This window comes from Chamaea fasciata, unplaced genomic scaffold, assembly GCF_029207755.1.
Source record: "Chamaea fasciata isolate MVZ Bird 193981 ecotype frontalis unplaced genomic scaffold, bChaFas1.0.hap1 SCAF_14, whole genome shotgun sequence".
Classification (NCBI taxonomy): domain Eukaryota; kingdom Metazoa; phylum Chordata; class Aves; order Passeriformes; family Sylviidae; genus Chamaea; species Chamaea fasciata.
This window is the reverse complement of record NW_027094099.1, coordinates 1,304,319-1,320,646: the sequence shown is the minus strand read 5'-3', so window position 1 is coordinate 1,320,646 and position 16,328 is coordinate 1,304,319. Positions and strand designations below refer to the sequence as shown.

The 16,328-nt window shown below is 45.6% G+C and overlaps 2 protein-coding genes across 9 annotated transcripts in view; one reads left to right on the top strand and one right to left on the bottom strand.

The window, feature by feature from the left end:
- Nucleotides 1-6,301, bottom strand: part of HMG20A (high mobility group 20A) — a 39,119-nt gene extending 32,818 nt beyond the window's left edge. For 2 of the 4 annotated variants that reach the window (XM_066196391.1, XM_066196395.1), the window contains exon 1: nucleotides 6,147-6,301. The gene's annotated coding sequence lies outside the window, so the exon portion shown is untranslated. Of the gene's footprint in view, nucleotides 1-3,842; nucleotides 4,004-5,979; nucleotides 6,066-6,146 lie in introns of those variants that run through there. The other 2 variants (XM_066196393.1, XM_066196394.1) reach the window with 2 other exon arrangements.
- Nucleotides 6,302-6,526: 225 nt separating this feature from the next.
- The window catches only part of PEAK1 (pseudopodium enriched atypical kinase 1), a 110,607-nt gene continuing 100,805 nt past the window's right edge, over nucleotides 6,527-16,328 (top strand). For 4 of the 5 annotated variants that reach the window (XM_066196278.1, XM_066196280.1, XM_066196275.1 and 1 more), the window contains exon 1: nucleotides 6,527-6,678. The gene's annotated coding sequence lies outside the window, so the exon portion shown is untranslated. Of the gene's footprint in view, nucleotides 6,679-15,110; nucleotides 15,413-16,328 lie in introns of all 5 variants that reach the window. The other variant, XM_066196279.1, reaches the window with a different exon arrangement.

Sequence of the window (16,328 nt, the reverse complement as noted above, 5' to 3'; positions counted from 1 at the left end):
GGGAAAGTCATACCAAGCTTTGAGAGCCACCTCCAATCACCCAGGAGAACTTTTTGGACTCATCCTGCCAGCAGTGGGCTGCAATTTTCGTAAGGTATCAAGAGAAGCACCCAGAAAGGTCCTGTGCCAGGTGCTGGAAGGTGCAGACACCAGCTGTCCCCTGCCTAAGGCTACAGTTTCACTGCAGCCTAAGCCTGCTGAGCTACCAACTACTCCTCGAGCATCATTTATCAGCCTGGCACCTGCTCCCTGCACAAATCACACGGTGGCCCAGCATGCTGAAGAAACAGAAAACCATTTAGTTCATTCACCAGATTGGTTTATGCCGAATGAAAGGGGGGAAATGGCTCAGCAAAGGATCCAACAAGCAGCTGGCAGAAGAAAGAGGGATGTGAGTAACACAGGCAGGAGTTAGTGATGTACATTGCTGTAACTCCACAGGCTGCCATTCAACTCCCCCCAAAATTCTACTGCTGCCAGAAACCAAGAACATTTGAAGCTATTCCAGTAACTGAGGGCCCCAAAATAGTCTTAAGTGGGACAAAATATGATTACCAGAAAAAATTAGGATTATATCATAAACAGACATGACCTTTCTCCCCCTTTTCCAATCTAAAGCAAAACATTTGTTCTCCTGATGAAAGAAGAGTGTGAAAAAATAATTTAAATTCTACAATTCTGTTTCATTTCTTCTTGTTATTTATTATTCTGGCTTGTCATATCTTACACAAATTGCAGCAATTTCTTATCTTAAGCTCAGCAAAGAGTAGCTGGGGTCCATTCTGTCACGTTTCCCACATATTGAAACAGTGAGGATTTAGTCAAATATTGGTTATCTCAATTTCATTTCAGCAGCAGCATGAGTCACGTGCAACAGCAGCTCAAAGATACTGCAGTAAATGCACCCCGAGCCAGCACTCTGCTCCAAAAGATTTTCGTAGGTTCCCTATGATAGTTACTGACTGGATGCCAGGGCTGGAAAAAAATGCATTCCTATTTGCCTGTATTTCAGGAGATTTGCTCCTCTGCTCTAGAAATTCCACAGAACTTGTGATTATTGAGATATTCCAAGAAGATGCTCATATATTTGAAGAGATGGTAGCTTTAAATGGAATATTCTACTTCAGTAAGTCTTACTTTTCTATCCTTTAGGTCTCAGAAGCTGTTTTTGTCAATGCCCTAGATAAGTGAAACATCAAACAAGGCAGACTATTCTTAAAGTAAGACAAGGAAAACTGGGGCACAAGAGCAGCACCATACCCAGGGAAAATGTTTAGAATACAAGTAAGGAAACAAGATCCCTAAAACTACACTGTACTCCAAGCTTTCTTCTCTCAGCTCCACGTGCCATTATCCTGCCCCGGGAACACCCTCCTGGCTCCCCAGTTTTCCTGTCAGAAATGCAATGTTAGCAAACTCCACATTTCAAAGTGTGAGAGAAGACTGACAGTTCACTGTTTCCAGTGCTTTGCTCAGTGTTGATCTGTTTTCTCTCCTGTATAGTTATGGCCTGAACATCGGCCAGAGATACTCAGCCTATTCTTACACCAAGTCCATTCTCCCAAAATCTCTTTCATTTCCATTACTAAATGTTTTGTCAATGACTAGATTTCAGCAAACACTACTCCAAAGTTAAGAAGAAACACACCACCTTATGTCCAAGGCTTCGAAACAGCAGCCAAGAAATTCCGAGAGGAACAAATAGCTTATTTCTTGAGCAACAAACATAAAAATTCACAAAAACCCCACTAATTCATGCCATAGCACTTACCTGAAATAAAAGGAACTGCAGAACAGACACAGCTAAGTCAGACCTGCTTTACCCACCACTTGGTTAAGACTGTCTGAGAACCCTCCAAGCAAAGCCTGGCACCTTCTACAGATGACATTTTGAAGGGCAGTTGAAAACTGTTGAATTTCTTTTGGCTGCAAACAATCCCTCAGACACCACTGTATAATTAAAGCTATGAATTTATCATCTTTTTGTATTTGAACACAATACTAAAACAAAAGTAGACGTTTCCCCTGTTAATTCACTAAATTGCCAAGAAATCCTCTGTGTTTTGCACTTGTTAGGGGAAGAAAAAAAAAGGAAAAAAGGATCCAGAAATAAATCCTGTCAGTCTTAAGCCTCTTGAAGTCAACTAATAACCAACACTTTGCCTACCATCGTTCTCTTATGCACTTGACACATTTTTACTGCCAAATAAAGCAACAAAGCCTTCTGCCACTCAATCTTGGGACTAAAGCACCCTTTGCCATTTCCATGCCATCACAGTATGCTGAACTGCAGGCTCAGGTTGTCCCAGCTATGATGCACAAAAGGCGTGCCCCAATGTCTTAGGTTTACATTCCCTTTTACATGGAGAAACAGTACAAACAATCCAAGTCACAAGAGTTTCAGAAACAGTGAAATACAAGGTTTATTTTGCAATTCACTGTAGGCCAGGTAAGATACATAGTCTGAAAGACTGAAGTCAGTTAGTCAAAGCCAGCTCTTGCCACAGCCTCCTGCAAAACACTGCAGGATTATTTGTTCCTCGGATTAAAATCATTAATAAGCCTTCTTGGAAGACAACACAGCACAGCCTCTTTTTAACATATTTACTATTAAAACACTCTAGCCAATAATGTTCCTGATGTTTCTGAAAGACAGGGTTTTTTCCAAGTACATCAAAACTTGCAAAAGTAAGGTCAAGGAACAAGGAAGATTTCCTAATAAATTTAGAACTTGGAAGGAATTCAGGCATTCCACAGTTAAGTGGTTTTGTTTTCCTGTAACACAGAATGAAGATTTCTCCCAAATAAACACAGTCACTGAAAAGGAGCTGTAGCTGCAATTCATCACAAGCTGTCCTTGTCAAACTGGTCTCAAGTAGACCTTCAGAAATCAAATATCAGTCTCAGCTTTGCCCCTAACAGCTATGAACAATGCAAGTTATTCCTTGGGTAAGAATTAATCCTCTGTGGGATTAAATGTGCATGCAACTAGCTTTACCATATACATTATGCAAGAGATTAAAACAGACTAGTCTGGCAACGAATTGCTTATCAGCAGACCAGTCCCACTGGCAGGGACACTGCACAAACTCAGACCTGCCTCTTGTGCCCTCAGAATTCAAGGTCCTGCATCAGACTGCAGGTTTGCACCACAGAGGAACAGAATATGCTGATGTGGAAGGCACCCACAAGGACCACAGAGTCCAGCCCCCAGTGATAACCAGCAGCCGCCACCAGAGCCAACAGCTGTGCTTCTGATGCCACTGCACAGGAAAAAGCCACTCCTGGAGTCGGGCAACATGGCCAGCACTGCACATCCTGCCAGTGGAGCCTGACCTACAGCAATAAAGCTTTAACTACCACTTGACTGTGAATTTCAAATATATATTACTAATAAAAGGTTTAGCTACCACTTGACTGTGTATTTCAAAGAGCCACCAACCAGCCTCACCTGCTTTCATAAAACAATCCCCTGGAAAAAAACAGTGGTTTCTGAAAATAAGCTACACTTAGTAATTCCTGCCTTGTGAACAGTTAGTATTGAGGTGTTTTATCGATCACTCTTCTTGTCTTAAAAATAGCAGAAGTTTAAACGCTCCCATGAATGTAAGAAACATTTCCCCTCTCTTTCTAAGGGAAATCATGGAAGTGAAAATACAAAGAAGCTAGAAGGAATGCAGAAGGCAACTTCATTTTGGAACTCCCAAGCCAATCACATATAGATTGAAACAGCATTTTATTAAAGGTACATGAACAACTGGAAAAAAAATAATAAAGACAACCTTTCTGTCTTCACCTACTGTCCTCAAAATGGCAAAGCCATGTTCCCGGGGGTCACCCACCTCTCCCACAGATGACTATCAAGAGTCTCCTCTACTTTAAGCTCAGCCTCTTCACCTGTGCTCTAACAATCCTCACAGCACAGGCCACAATAGTTAAAAAAACCAAGCACAGCTCTCTATGCACTGCAGCAATGGTGAGCAGGAATAGTTAAATTTTTCACCCACAGCCTGGAAAGGGCAGGAAGTACAGCAAGAATTCAGACACTTGTACGAGCCTGTAAGCTTGAGAAAAATCTCACTGAAGAACTGGTTCTAAAACACTTCCTGTTTAGTCCAGGAGAAGCAATCAGCACGGAAGGCTGAGCCGTGGCAGGTGAGGGGACACACCTGGACGCTGAGTGCCCGGTATGTAACTGCACCGGAAACAGACACACTGACAAAGGTTACAAAGTTAACCCCGACACGTCAGAGCACACAGTTCTCTCCGTTTCCCGGGCTCGGACGCTTCAAGAGTAACGCGGCGATGCCACAGAAGGAAAAGCAGAGCTCGCAGCGGGCGCTAGCACTCGGCAGCCCAGGGAAAGCAGCGCCTCTGCTCAGCTCTGGGGCAGCCCTGGCCGCGGGCACACGGGAAGAAGCCTCAGCCTGGCCGGGGAAGACGCCCTGCAAGAGCAGCAGGTGGAAAACAGCGACAATCCCTCTCTCTCTCCTTGTGGTTGCCTTATTGCAAAGCACCAGAATTTGTTCCAGTCACCTTCTAACAGGCAGGTTCGCACAGGAGCCGGACCCAAGGCTCAGGGATTAAAGGAACCCGATTCTCTTCTCCCTTTTCTGAGCCATGAAAGTTACCACCACGTACCCTCTGTGTGCCCCACCACGGGCAGCCAAAGGAACAAAAATTCCATTTATAACTAAGACAGTGTGGTCAGATCGCACAAGCTCTCATTTTTCTGTTTTGAAAACTGCTGGGATTCCTATATAAAAGTTAACTTAGGATTTTAAAGACTAATCCAAATACTCTGTTTTAGACACCATTTCTAAGCCAAACTTCTCAACTTCTACTTCAAGACATGCCAGATTTCTAAGGACAGTGAAAAAAATTATCACCTTCCCTCAATTTCCTGAACTCTGAAGTTACAGTATTTGCCACCAAGTGATATAGTTCCAGAAATACTGAATATCTCATCCCTTCTAACAGGCATATGATACAGGTGTGAGCAAAGCCAAAAGAAGGTAAAACAGCATTTCACTACCATTAAATAGGTTGTGCCTACACATGCGGCCAGGAATAAAAAAGAAAACCTAGGAAAAAAAAAAATCTTTGTTTTCATCAGCAGTTTATGTTTGCATTCTAAGAAGTTAAGAAGGATCACTTCAGAATAACATACACGTGCTACAAAATGTGGCCAAGGGGGTCACACGCAAGGCAAATCAAAAAGCTACATTTTTTGCAGCTTTAAGAAATAATGTTTTAAACTACTGTCTATTTCGTTTTTGTCTCATCCTTTCTCAATTTCTACGGCTAAGTATGTTTTATAACGTATATATCAGTACAGTACTTCCTGTATGTAACTGATAAATCAACACGTTTACATACATGAGAGACGTATGATAAAAAATGTTCTTTATTGACAGGAATGGGCAGCTAAAGAAGTTGGAGGCCGCTACTCTAGCGAGCAGGAGCCCTTTTATTTACATTTGCCCTGCCCTTCCTCCTTTTCACTCTAGCGCAGGTTCTCCAGAGGACTGGAATGAATGGCGCCTCGCAACCCACGTGGCCCCGGTGCCTTCAACCCCAGGCTCGGGGCTCCTTTTTGCCACCACGAAATAAAGAGACACGGCTCCCCAGGAACGGGGAGCTGAACGTGGAAACCTGGAGGGAAGTACCAGAAACCCACGCTATGATAAATTACCTGCTTGACAAGGGAACGTTAAGTAGATCTACAGAAAGGACAAATAAATAGAACTAAGGAGCCATGAAATATCGCTTTGGGGGAACCGTGGAATGATATATAATGGAGAACACCGAAAGCCAAGCTCTTAGACCCTCATCCGGTTCTTCCCCCTCACCCCCCATTGGCTCCGGCGGCTCCCCCAGCCCCCCTCACGGGCGGGCCACGGCACCCACAGCCGCCCGCCGGCTCCTTGCCCGCCGCGGCCGAGGAGGAGCGGAGGGCCCACGGCCATCCCTACTGACCTGCCGGCGGCGGCTCCCGCGCAGGGCCGGGGTCGCCGGGGGTGGCCGCGTCCCCTCAGCCGGGTCCCCTCAGCCCGCGCAGCCGCCGCGCCTCCCGCACGCGCAGTGCGCGCCACAACCCCGCCCGCTCGGATCCCTCCGCTCCCGCCTCAGCGCGGCCCTCTCACCTTCCCCCGAGCAGCCCCTCGGGAGAAGGCCCGACCGAGCCGGGAGCACTCCCGGCTCAGCGCCCGCCGTTCTGCCTCCCTCCGCGGCCCAGCGCGGGACTGGAGCGCAAAACACGCAGCGGGACTACTTCACCACCGCAGGCGGAAGCACACGGTTGTTCCACACGCGAGCTCGAAGCGCCGGAACGCGTTTAAATGTCCGCGCGCGATGCACGCCGGGAGTTGTAGTCTTCTCACGGCGGTTCCCCCGGTGGCCCAAGGGCCCCACACCGCCCTGCGGTGCTCGCCACGCCCCCTCGCCTCCCGCAGCCAATGGGCAAGCGAGGGGCGGGGCTTCCCGCCGCGGTGCGCGCGCGGGGGCGGCGCCCGGAGTTGGTTGTTGCGCGCGGGCGCGGCGGTGGCAGCCCCGTCCCGGGAGCCGCGTCCTCAGCGGGGCCCGGCGGGAACGGGAGCCCCAGCCCGCACGGAGCCTCCTGGGCGCAGCCGCCGCCTCCCCACAGGAGGCGCCGCGGGGCTGGGCAGCCCCTGCCAGGTGAGGGGCAAGAGGGGGGTGACGGCCCCTCACGCCGTGAGAAGAGGCCGGGGGGGGCGGCGGTCAGCTTTCCTCAGCGGGGCCGCGGGCGGGGGCAGCCACGGGGCTCCGGCGGGGCGCAGCCGCCGCCTGCCCGTCACTCCCTCCCCCAGGGTCCCCCCGGCGCCCCTCGCCCCGCCGCGGTCCCGGTCGCAGCGGCGCCCGCAGAGCCCGTCTGGCGCCGGCAGCCGCGCCGGGGCCCCCCGGGGCCGTGCGGCGCCCTGGCCCCCGGTGGCGGCGCGGGGCCCCGGGTGTCTGCCGGCAGCCCCGGGCGCTGCCCGAGCCCGCAGCGCGGCCGGGAGCGGGCGGCGCCATCCCGCGCCCTGCTGGGGAGCGCCTGCCGCCGCGCTGACACCTTCGAGGAATTTCCCGGGATAAAGGCGCTCTGGGTGCCAGGTGGATGCTGTTCCTGCCGGGGCTCTGCCCCTGCTCTGTTATTATTGCGAATTACTGGCTTGGAAGGCTTTACGTGTTTAGCGTGTACGTGTGTAGCTGCATTGCATCCTCTTAGTCCTTTCTCTCGAGGGTTATTTTGGATTTTTCGGTGGGTCGGTCTGCTTGCCAGTTTTTGTTGCGGGTGAAGTTGAGGCTGGGCCAGCTGGGATTTGCGCTGGGACAGCAAGTGAAATGATGTGGATACTTTGCAGTCGTCTGTTACTTGTGGAGCTGCTGATACCTGGTGCAGAATGGCCAGGCTGCTCCGAGGTGAGCACAGGGGCAAGGGGGAACGTAGTCTGGTGGATCTCTGACCTCGAATTCAATAGGGGTTCTTTCTCAGAGAACATAATTTCTGTTTATTTCAGGTCTTTGCCATTTACTTTTGTAGAGCTCATTCTTCTTTGATCACTTCGGAAGCGCCTCCAAAGTTTTCCCCCTTACTTGCTGTGGCTTAAAGGCTGTCTAATGTCTGCTAAAGCACTTTATTCCCGGATATTTACAGAAAAAATAATATACGGAGGTATACGGGCAGGAAGGAAAGAACACGCCAATTGTTTTAGGAACCAAGACTTTATGGAATTCCAATGATTAGGTTCTGCAGTTAGAAAGCTTACTTTAACTTGTTTGAAATTGCCAGCTGAACAGCTACCTTTGTGACAAACTGGATGTACTTCCTTCTGTGTGACTTTTGTTTGACTTACAACCTCCTCCAGACTGTCTGAATCCAGGGTTGTAGCAAGAGCAGCAAATCCTTGTGGAGATTTTATTTGGTTGTTTGGACTTGTTAGAGCTCTTAGTCTAGTTCCACACGGGTTTTAAAAGGTTGTGTCTATAAAGTAGCTAAGATGTTTTATCCAGATGAAGCATCTTCCTGGAGGAGTCACTGCTCAGTGTGTTTTCAGGGAAATGTCGTTTTGTTCTCTGCAATACAGAACTATGCAAGAAGGAATTACCAATTTTTCCATGAGTAACTTTCCATGATTAAGTTTATGTATTCATTTCTTGATGACTTTACCTCATTGCTAGGATATCCCATGTAGATAACTTAATTCACAGACTTCCTAAACTACCTTTTTGGACAGATCTGTTTGACTCAATTCCACCTTCCTCACCTGCAGGTGAGCACTGGCAGGTAGGGTGTGATTCCTGGGCCTGGGCAGGAGGTACCGGCAGACTTTGCTGCCTGGCCTGCCTGCAGGTAGGCACCTTCACCCAGCTGTAGTTCATAATGGATGCAAAGTTTGCATTTCCAGCTACTTTAGAGCATACAGTTGGTTTGAAGGAACAGCATTTTCTATGTTTCTCCAAGTCTTACGATTGTTTCATTGAAAGAGGGAACAAAGAGACAAAATGCTCTTTCAACTCCTTGGGCGATTTGTGTTTCTGACTTTTCAGCTCTTTAGAAAATCCATTTCCAGGCACGTTTACTAACGTATGTATTCTTTCCTGTTTACTTTCCAAGTAAAGGAACTGGTTGGAATCAGTAACTTAAAGAAAAATAAAGAGGGGATGCTATTTGGCTAAATGAATCCTAAATGTTGACTTTTTTCCCCCCCTGAACAGGATAGTAAAATATTAGGATAACTATTGTAATCTATTGATTAGGGTCACAGACATTGACAGTTACTGTTAGCCTTCTGTGTTGTGCTAGGAAAAATATGGATGTGAAAAGCTTACACTAAGTTAACAAGTTGTAACATGTTTTCTTTACCTTGTTACTGAATTTACACCCCTGCGTGTCTCCTTTCCTTTTCCCTTTTCCTGTGTAGTCTTTGCTCTTAGGCTTCCTTTTCCCTCCAGCTGCCTCTCGTCCCGTTTTAGGATCACACTATCCACCCCTGCTAGTAGCCCATGTTTTCTTTGCCCTTTTCTCTGAAGGGATCCGGTACTTTCCTCCTTGTCACCGCTTCTCTTGTTCTGATTGCTTTCCGACGAGCTTGGGTTTCAGGCGCTCTTAATTGTCGTTTCTTCTTTTTGTTGCTTTTTTTTGTTGTTGTTGTACGTGGGTTTGTTGGAGCCTCTCTTACCGAGCCCCAAAAGTCCCCCTGGGATTGCCAGGCAGGGCTGCGGGGTGAGGCTGTGCCAGCTCCGCACTGCTCCGCTTCTGTGCTGCTGCAGCTGCCGGGGGGATCCTGCCCGGGGGGGTCCCGCCGAGGAATCCTGCCGGGCTGCTCCCTGCCGTGCACTCGGTGTGTCAGGGCTGACATTTGGCTCCGGGCAGGGCACTGAAATGCACATGCCTCGGCTGTGACGAGGAGATGGTGCTGCGCTGGTGGAAAGCGCTGAGAAGGTTGTGGAATACCTGCGGTGGGAAAGGGGAGCGTAAAGAGAACACCTGACGGGGAAACTGAAAATGTAACTTTCTTATCTTTCTCCTATTAACGCCTCCAGATGTTTTTAACCTGCTTTGAGTAAAAAGAATAATAATCCGTGGAACGTGTTTTGGGTTAGTAGTTGAAGCAAAGTTCAGAGAGGGGACGTCAAGTTATTTGCAGCCATATGTAGAATTTACTGGCTGTTAGTGGCAGCCAAAAATCACCGGTGAGGCTGATTCCACTCTCTCTGTATGAAAAGCACCATGGATTTTGGAGAAGGAGATGTGTAGCCTCAGAGCCACAGGAAAAGGCTTTGGGTTCTCCATGCTAGAGGGATGGATGGAGCACGTTCTGTGAGTGCATTACTCGTGACAAGGCTGGTGCAGGGACCTTGTCTGCAGAGCCTCTCTTGGCATTACCAGTCTTCCCACCTTCCTGTGCTCCCACACACAGCCGCTGTGGAAGGACCAGGAGTTGCACTGGGATTTACATTGGCCTAAGGCTGAAATACTTCCATTGTTTCATATGGATCAGCACAATAATGCAGAATTTCCATTACCGTACAGTTTTAAATCTAGAGTGGAAAAATACAGGCTGCAAACTGGAGTAAGAGTTGCTGGTTGACTTTCGCTCTTTTAAAGCAGGGTGAAGTGGAGCAAGTCAGCAGTGTCCACTGAGGAGAGTGTGACAGCTTTAGAATTTCTGCCACATCAGTGGCAAGGATAAACGACTTGTTTTTACTTGGTAACAATTCTAACCTGTGGTCCAGTACTTGAGCTGCAGTTTCCATAAATTGTGGTTTAGCGTTATGGGCTCTGTGTTTTCCAAATCATAAGCAGAAATTATCACCTGTGTAAGAAATTTTCAGTTTTCCTTTTGCCTGAGATGGATAAGTAGCTGAGTGACTCAAGCAATTTCTTTCCCCATATCTCTTTAAGTGGACTGAGTTGATTTGAGATTGCCTGATAGTACAAAATGGGATAGAGGAAAACTACACAGTGGGTGTAATTCTGAGGTCAACTTCTGTGAGTTGAATTTCTTTTGGGACCCCATCAGCTGTTACAAAAGTTACCATGTTAACTCACCAAGTTACAAAATGGTTTTACCACGAATGTTTTTGGGCTTGTTTGTTCAAATGAGGACGAGAACAACAGGATATCAGAACCCCTGGGATCCTTGTTCATCATTTATCTCCTCTTAGTAATCACACATTGCTGTGCAGGGTGAGGACAAACTCCGTTTCAAACCATACCACTTAGAGAAGTGTTTTGTAATCAATCTGGAATGGATTTCCTTTTTTAAGTCTTTGATTCTGGGGAAATGGGGGGGAAAGTACTTTATCCACATAAAGTGCAAAAAGCATAAATATTATCTGGGAAAGGCATTTGAAAAATCTTTCCATTTGTAGACTTTGTCCCACATTTTCTTTATTACTATATTTCAGTTAAAAAGCCTTTTATGTGCTTAAACATAAATGCTGAAAAATGCTCAACTGCCTTAATGCAGTCACTGTTGACTGCAGGAGACGTTTTTAGCGAAGTTTTTGAAATCACAGTAAACAAATGGGTAAAAATCATGCCAGGCTAAACATTGTAGGCTTCTAGCAATACTTGTTTTAGTAACATCTTGTCTGAGATGCCAGTTCAGTGTGGTGCTAAAAAGTAAGATCACTGACTTGATAAAGTTAGTGCTATTTCAGAAAATACTGCTACTAGCGCAGGATTTTGCAAAGCAACGTTATTGGTGTTCAAGCAGATTTGGGTTATTGTATTGCTGGCTAGAGGTTCTGTAGGAAGCTGTTTAGTGTTCACAGTTTGACCTTCCATGTTTTTGTAAAACTGATCTCAATGCTAAAATGTTCCCTCTTGGATGCATGCCTGTATTTACACAGGGCTCTCTACAAAGCTCCCCAGAGGAGGAAGACAGCCTGAAATACAGGAGATGTAAATTCTGCATGTATGTATTTATATCCAGTCTTCCAACTCCGAGGGTCTCACTGTCAGAAAAGCCTTCAAACACATTTAAAAGACATTTAAATCTTACACTATAAACATGAACAAATATAGACATCCTTCCACACTGACTTCATGTATATTCCCTCTTAGCATAAGTCTCTGTACATATCACAGATGCTCTTATTGTTGTCTCAGCTGCCAAATTTCCTCTTAGTGAGTCTCATTGTTCTGCTTTTCTACTTGTTGGTGTCCTTTCTGGGGGCTTTTGTGATGCAGCAAGAAGAAGGAAGAATAGTTTTAAAAATGTGTAATCTTCCCCCAAATTGGCCAGGAAATTCAGAGGCATGTGTGTCTGAAAGTAATGGAGACACTTCAAAATTCAGTGCCACTGGAGCTGAAGCTGTCCTTGGGTAACTGTTAAGTCTTTGAGCACCTTTTTTTTCCCCCCTCAATAATGCCTTTCTCTCTACCTTGTTTTAGCCCTGAATAGTCTTCTGCAGAGTGCCCTTTTAGCCTGTTTGGCGTCCTGTTAAAATCCCCGATTCCCTCTGTAAAGGCTCAGAATTACATCAATATTGCTTTAACAAAGTTTGAAGTTTAATGCAAATATATACAAGCTCAGAGAGAATAAATATTAGTCCAGGAGTTTTCCACGGGGGAGTAAGTCATGTTGTGTAATTGTTTTTCCATTTGCTTTAAACCTTGCTAACTGTCCTTCTGGGCCTTCCTCGTCTAGATTGGGTAGTTTCCCTTAAAAACAGGTTGCACAATATTCACCAGTCTGAGACTTTTAAGTCTGTAACTGCATGGTTAAGGACTGTGACTCCTGCCATTTGGAATGATCTTTGGAGGAGATGGTTTATTTAATGGCTTTTGTTCTGTAAACTAGACATTCTCAGTTTTCAGAAGCAGGGAGACAGCTCCTAGTAAAGATGTAGAGAGTGGGGGGCACATGAAAGCTGCCAGTGTGATCATTTACACATGCTGTGATTGTGCAACAGCTTGTGGTGTGTTGTAGTCAGTGGAAGAATTCACTGAACTTGGTGTTAAACACACATCCAACGCAAAAATGCTGACTATTTTAGAGCTTCATAGATGTAAAATTGTATTTTCATACTGTGATTTTATTTTTTTTTTAATTTGGGTTATCAGATTATTACCAGGAAGTCCCAAACCTGCTCTGTTCCTAATGAAGCCGTCAGGAACATACCTTTCAATTGTAACAAGGAAAATTTGAAAGTGTTACTGCAGGCCTTGAAGTGAGACCGATTCAGATTTAAAGGACAGCGTTTTTGGCTAGAGGAGATTGCTTGGGAAGTGCAGAAAATGAAGGCGTGCTAGGGCAAACCTCGCGTAGGCTCCCGTGCCTCTGAATTTTGCCTGCTAAGTATTTCCTGTGCAGCAAAGGCAGCAGCATCCTTGTGAGAGAAAATGTCGGTAGAAGCAGAATATTTTATTTTAGATTTATTTCATCCGTGTTCAAATTTTTACCCCGTGAGCTGTGGCTGTCCCAGCTGCCATATCCTCATCGGTTTCTTGCTCCGTGAACCTGTTGGCAGCACGGTGCTGGGCCGTGGTTCCTTACAAGTGAACGCACTTATCTTCTCAGAGCAGCAGCAAATCTCTTACCAGAGGTGGTTGGTTCTTTCAGTCGAGTTGTTCAGTAACTGATGCATGGGGAGGAGTGTTGCACTCCGGTACATCCAGTCCCTGTTTTTAGCAGCTGATAGAGAGACACTGTTAGTAACAGTTGCCATGAAAAACCTCCTGCGACAGCATGAAGGTGAGATTGCAGATTGGTTTAGATGGAGGTTCCTCAACCTCACTGGAGCTTTGGTCATGGTGAGTTCTCCCTTGTTCTGCATAATTCTCTGTTGTTCTGCTGGTTGGAGTGCGGGAAGTGTTCGATTGTTTGTTGCTTTCAAAGAGAGAAGCTGAGTCAGGTTCCTTTCTGATGGTTGTTGCCATCAGCGTCACAAGGGGATTCAGTGAATACATTCTTTACGTACACAATTGCAAATCATACTGCATTGCATAGTGTTGTAAACAGCAAGAAGTGGTGCATGAAAAAAGGTGCCCAGTACCCCTCACCTTTTTTTTTCTTTCCCCACGAGGCTGTAATTTTTCTCTGTAGTACATAACAGTGATAACATTGCAGGCTTTTTTTTCCTACTGTGTCCTTTGCAAATTGACTTGATTGCTTGTGGTTGTACATTATCTTTGTTTATCAGTGTAAATCAACAGTGCTATTCCTGAACGATGGAGATAGCAACAGGCAGACCTTTTGAAGCCGAATTTGCCGAGTGAGAAGCAGAGTTGTACAGAAGCATGGTGGAAAAGATAACCAGCGCAGGTTATCAGGGACTTCTGCTCAGTCCCCCCGCAGGGGATAATGGAAATGGTGTGGTGTAATGGTATTTTCTGAAATATTCCTGCACAACTGCTGGGGCAGCTGGAGGGTTCATGCACGCACTAAGAATTCTTAGGAAAAAAAAACCAGTAAACAGGTGATAGACCAAAGCAGCAGCATCTGATTAAGTGGAAATTAGATTTAATATATCAAATGTTGCATAATTGGGTTTTTCCCCCGGAGTTCAGTTTCTGCAGTTCTTTGCATATTAAATATTGAATATCGGTCTGTCTACATAGAAAGCTAACTTGGGGTGCTTCCATTAGAAAGTATTTAACCACCCAAATGGAATGAGATCTGTAGAAGACAGGAGGAAATATGAGTCTGTATAATGAATATTGTCATCTTCAGCAGCAAGCACAGCTTACTGAGGGGGTTATAAGTTCACTCAGTAGTCACTAACTTGAATTGCACGGATAACACATTGAAATTTGTTTTGTGTTCTGCTGACTGAAAGAGTTGGTGTACATTTTCAATCAAGTCGTCACAACAGAAGTTTGAAAATATATTGGAAAAAGAAGCTGCCAGTACTCAGGTCGTAGCTGCAGCGATTGTGCTGGATGCAAATACCTGAACTGTGGATAAAAAATTACTGAACAAGTGAAATAATTGAAAATCAGTATCAGTTTCTAAACCAAGGTAAGCTCTGCTTTTCCAAAAATGATGGCATTGCCATCAGTGTGGACACTGGAGAGGAGCACAGTCCCACCCTCAGTCTTTCTACAGCAGATGGATGTGGCTTCTTGGGTTTCTCTTGCTGATAATGAGTGAATGCTTGGCCATTGGAGCTGGTGTTTCAAATGAAATGGGAACAGTTGAAACCTAAAAACTTTGTTTCTTTCCTACTGGGAATGTGAGGCAAGAGCTGGGGGGGGTTTTTTGTATTTTTTTTTTCTTTCACCTGCCAGTTTACAAGTGTCTGTAACTTAGGGTATTTTAAAATCCATAGATTTCAGCTACTTGTATTGACTTTGCCACATGGGTCAAGGTTTCTTTTCCATCACTATTTTTCCATGACTTCTTGGAGTAATTGTTCTGCAAGCAGGGTAAATGTGTATCACACATACAAATGTTCATTGGATGATGAGCTGTAAAATGTCTGCCCCAGCTGCATAATCTGCTCAAAGTTCTGAAAAATGACAGCTCAAAGCCTGGGCAGCTCCTGGATCCTTCCTGGCACCAGTGGGAGGGGATTTGCTGTCTCTGAGGTGCACCTGCAATCATCAGCCTGCACCTGTAAGCTTTTCTTGAACATTCTTGCTGTTTTCTTGGCAGTGGGTTTGTGATGGAGCTGAGAAAGGAGAGCCGTCCCACCACACTGAAGACACTCTGCTCATTAATTTGAGAGATGAACTAGACTCAAGTTCTGTTCTGAGAGCTTAAAAAATAGGAGGCTGGACAGTCATCTCTTCCTGAGGTGCCTTCCTCAGGCTGCTGAGGAGCACACTCTGCAAACCACAGGAACTCCTCCCTGGCCTTTGAGTGCACATGGCAGCAGCGTTTAGGGACAGAATACGCAGAGAACAGAAGGGATGTTAATGGTGCTGCACCTGAAAAATCAGCAGTCTGGCCTTTAGGTAAGGAAAAACTATTGAAATAGAGGTCTGCCTTCTTTATTTTCACTGTGAGAGAGGAAAGTGAGGGCATCTCATGGTGAAGGCAACTCTCTGAATGCAGCTTTGCTAATTGGTGTCACCCCACTGTGTCTGCATTGCTTCACAGCGGGTGCTGGGACCTGGGGTAAACATTTCCTTTTGGAGAAGCTGTACGCGATGTGCACATAGAGGGAATGTGGTCTCTTCTGCCTCTCTAAGATTGGTTGGAATAAATATGTTGTTTTGAAAGGGTTTTTTTTTTTCATATTTTTCAGATGAGCAACTCTCTTGAGCTTTGTCCTTTTTATTACATAACGTGTAAGGTTTTTTTAATTCTGAGCATGACCACCAGTTTTTATTTTGCATTCATAAATTATTTGCTGCTTTTAGCCATGTAAAAATGGATACATTTCTCTGTATTCTAGCTCTGTAACACCTCTAATCCCCCACAGTTTGTTTGGGAGCCTTAACTCTGCAGTGTTTTGAGTAGGAAATGTTTTCTTTAATACTTATAGAATTCAAAATCATTAGCATTTTCTCTGTATAAAATTATGACTTTCTGAAGAAATATTGGCACAGAGTAGAAGCTGTTAGATTTTGGAACTTGTATTCAAATCACTCATTTTCTCTGCTTTATTTCTTTCACGTCACACTTAAAGGCAGGTGGACAAAGCAAACTCGGGGCTGAAGGGCCTGCTTTGGAATCTGAGAAAAAGGCAGTTACTTAGAAAAGAGAGTGTCTTTTGGGTGGAGAAACAAGAAGCGGCTGAATTGTAGAAACAATTTTAGGTGCTTTGGCTTATTTTGTTGTTTGGCTCTGCAGACCAGCCCGTTCTGGTATTTCCATGCACCAACTTCTGTGATTTCATCTCTTATGTGTATAAATAAGTTTATAGTT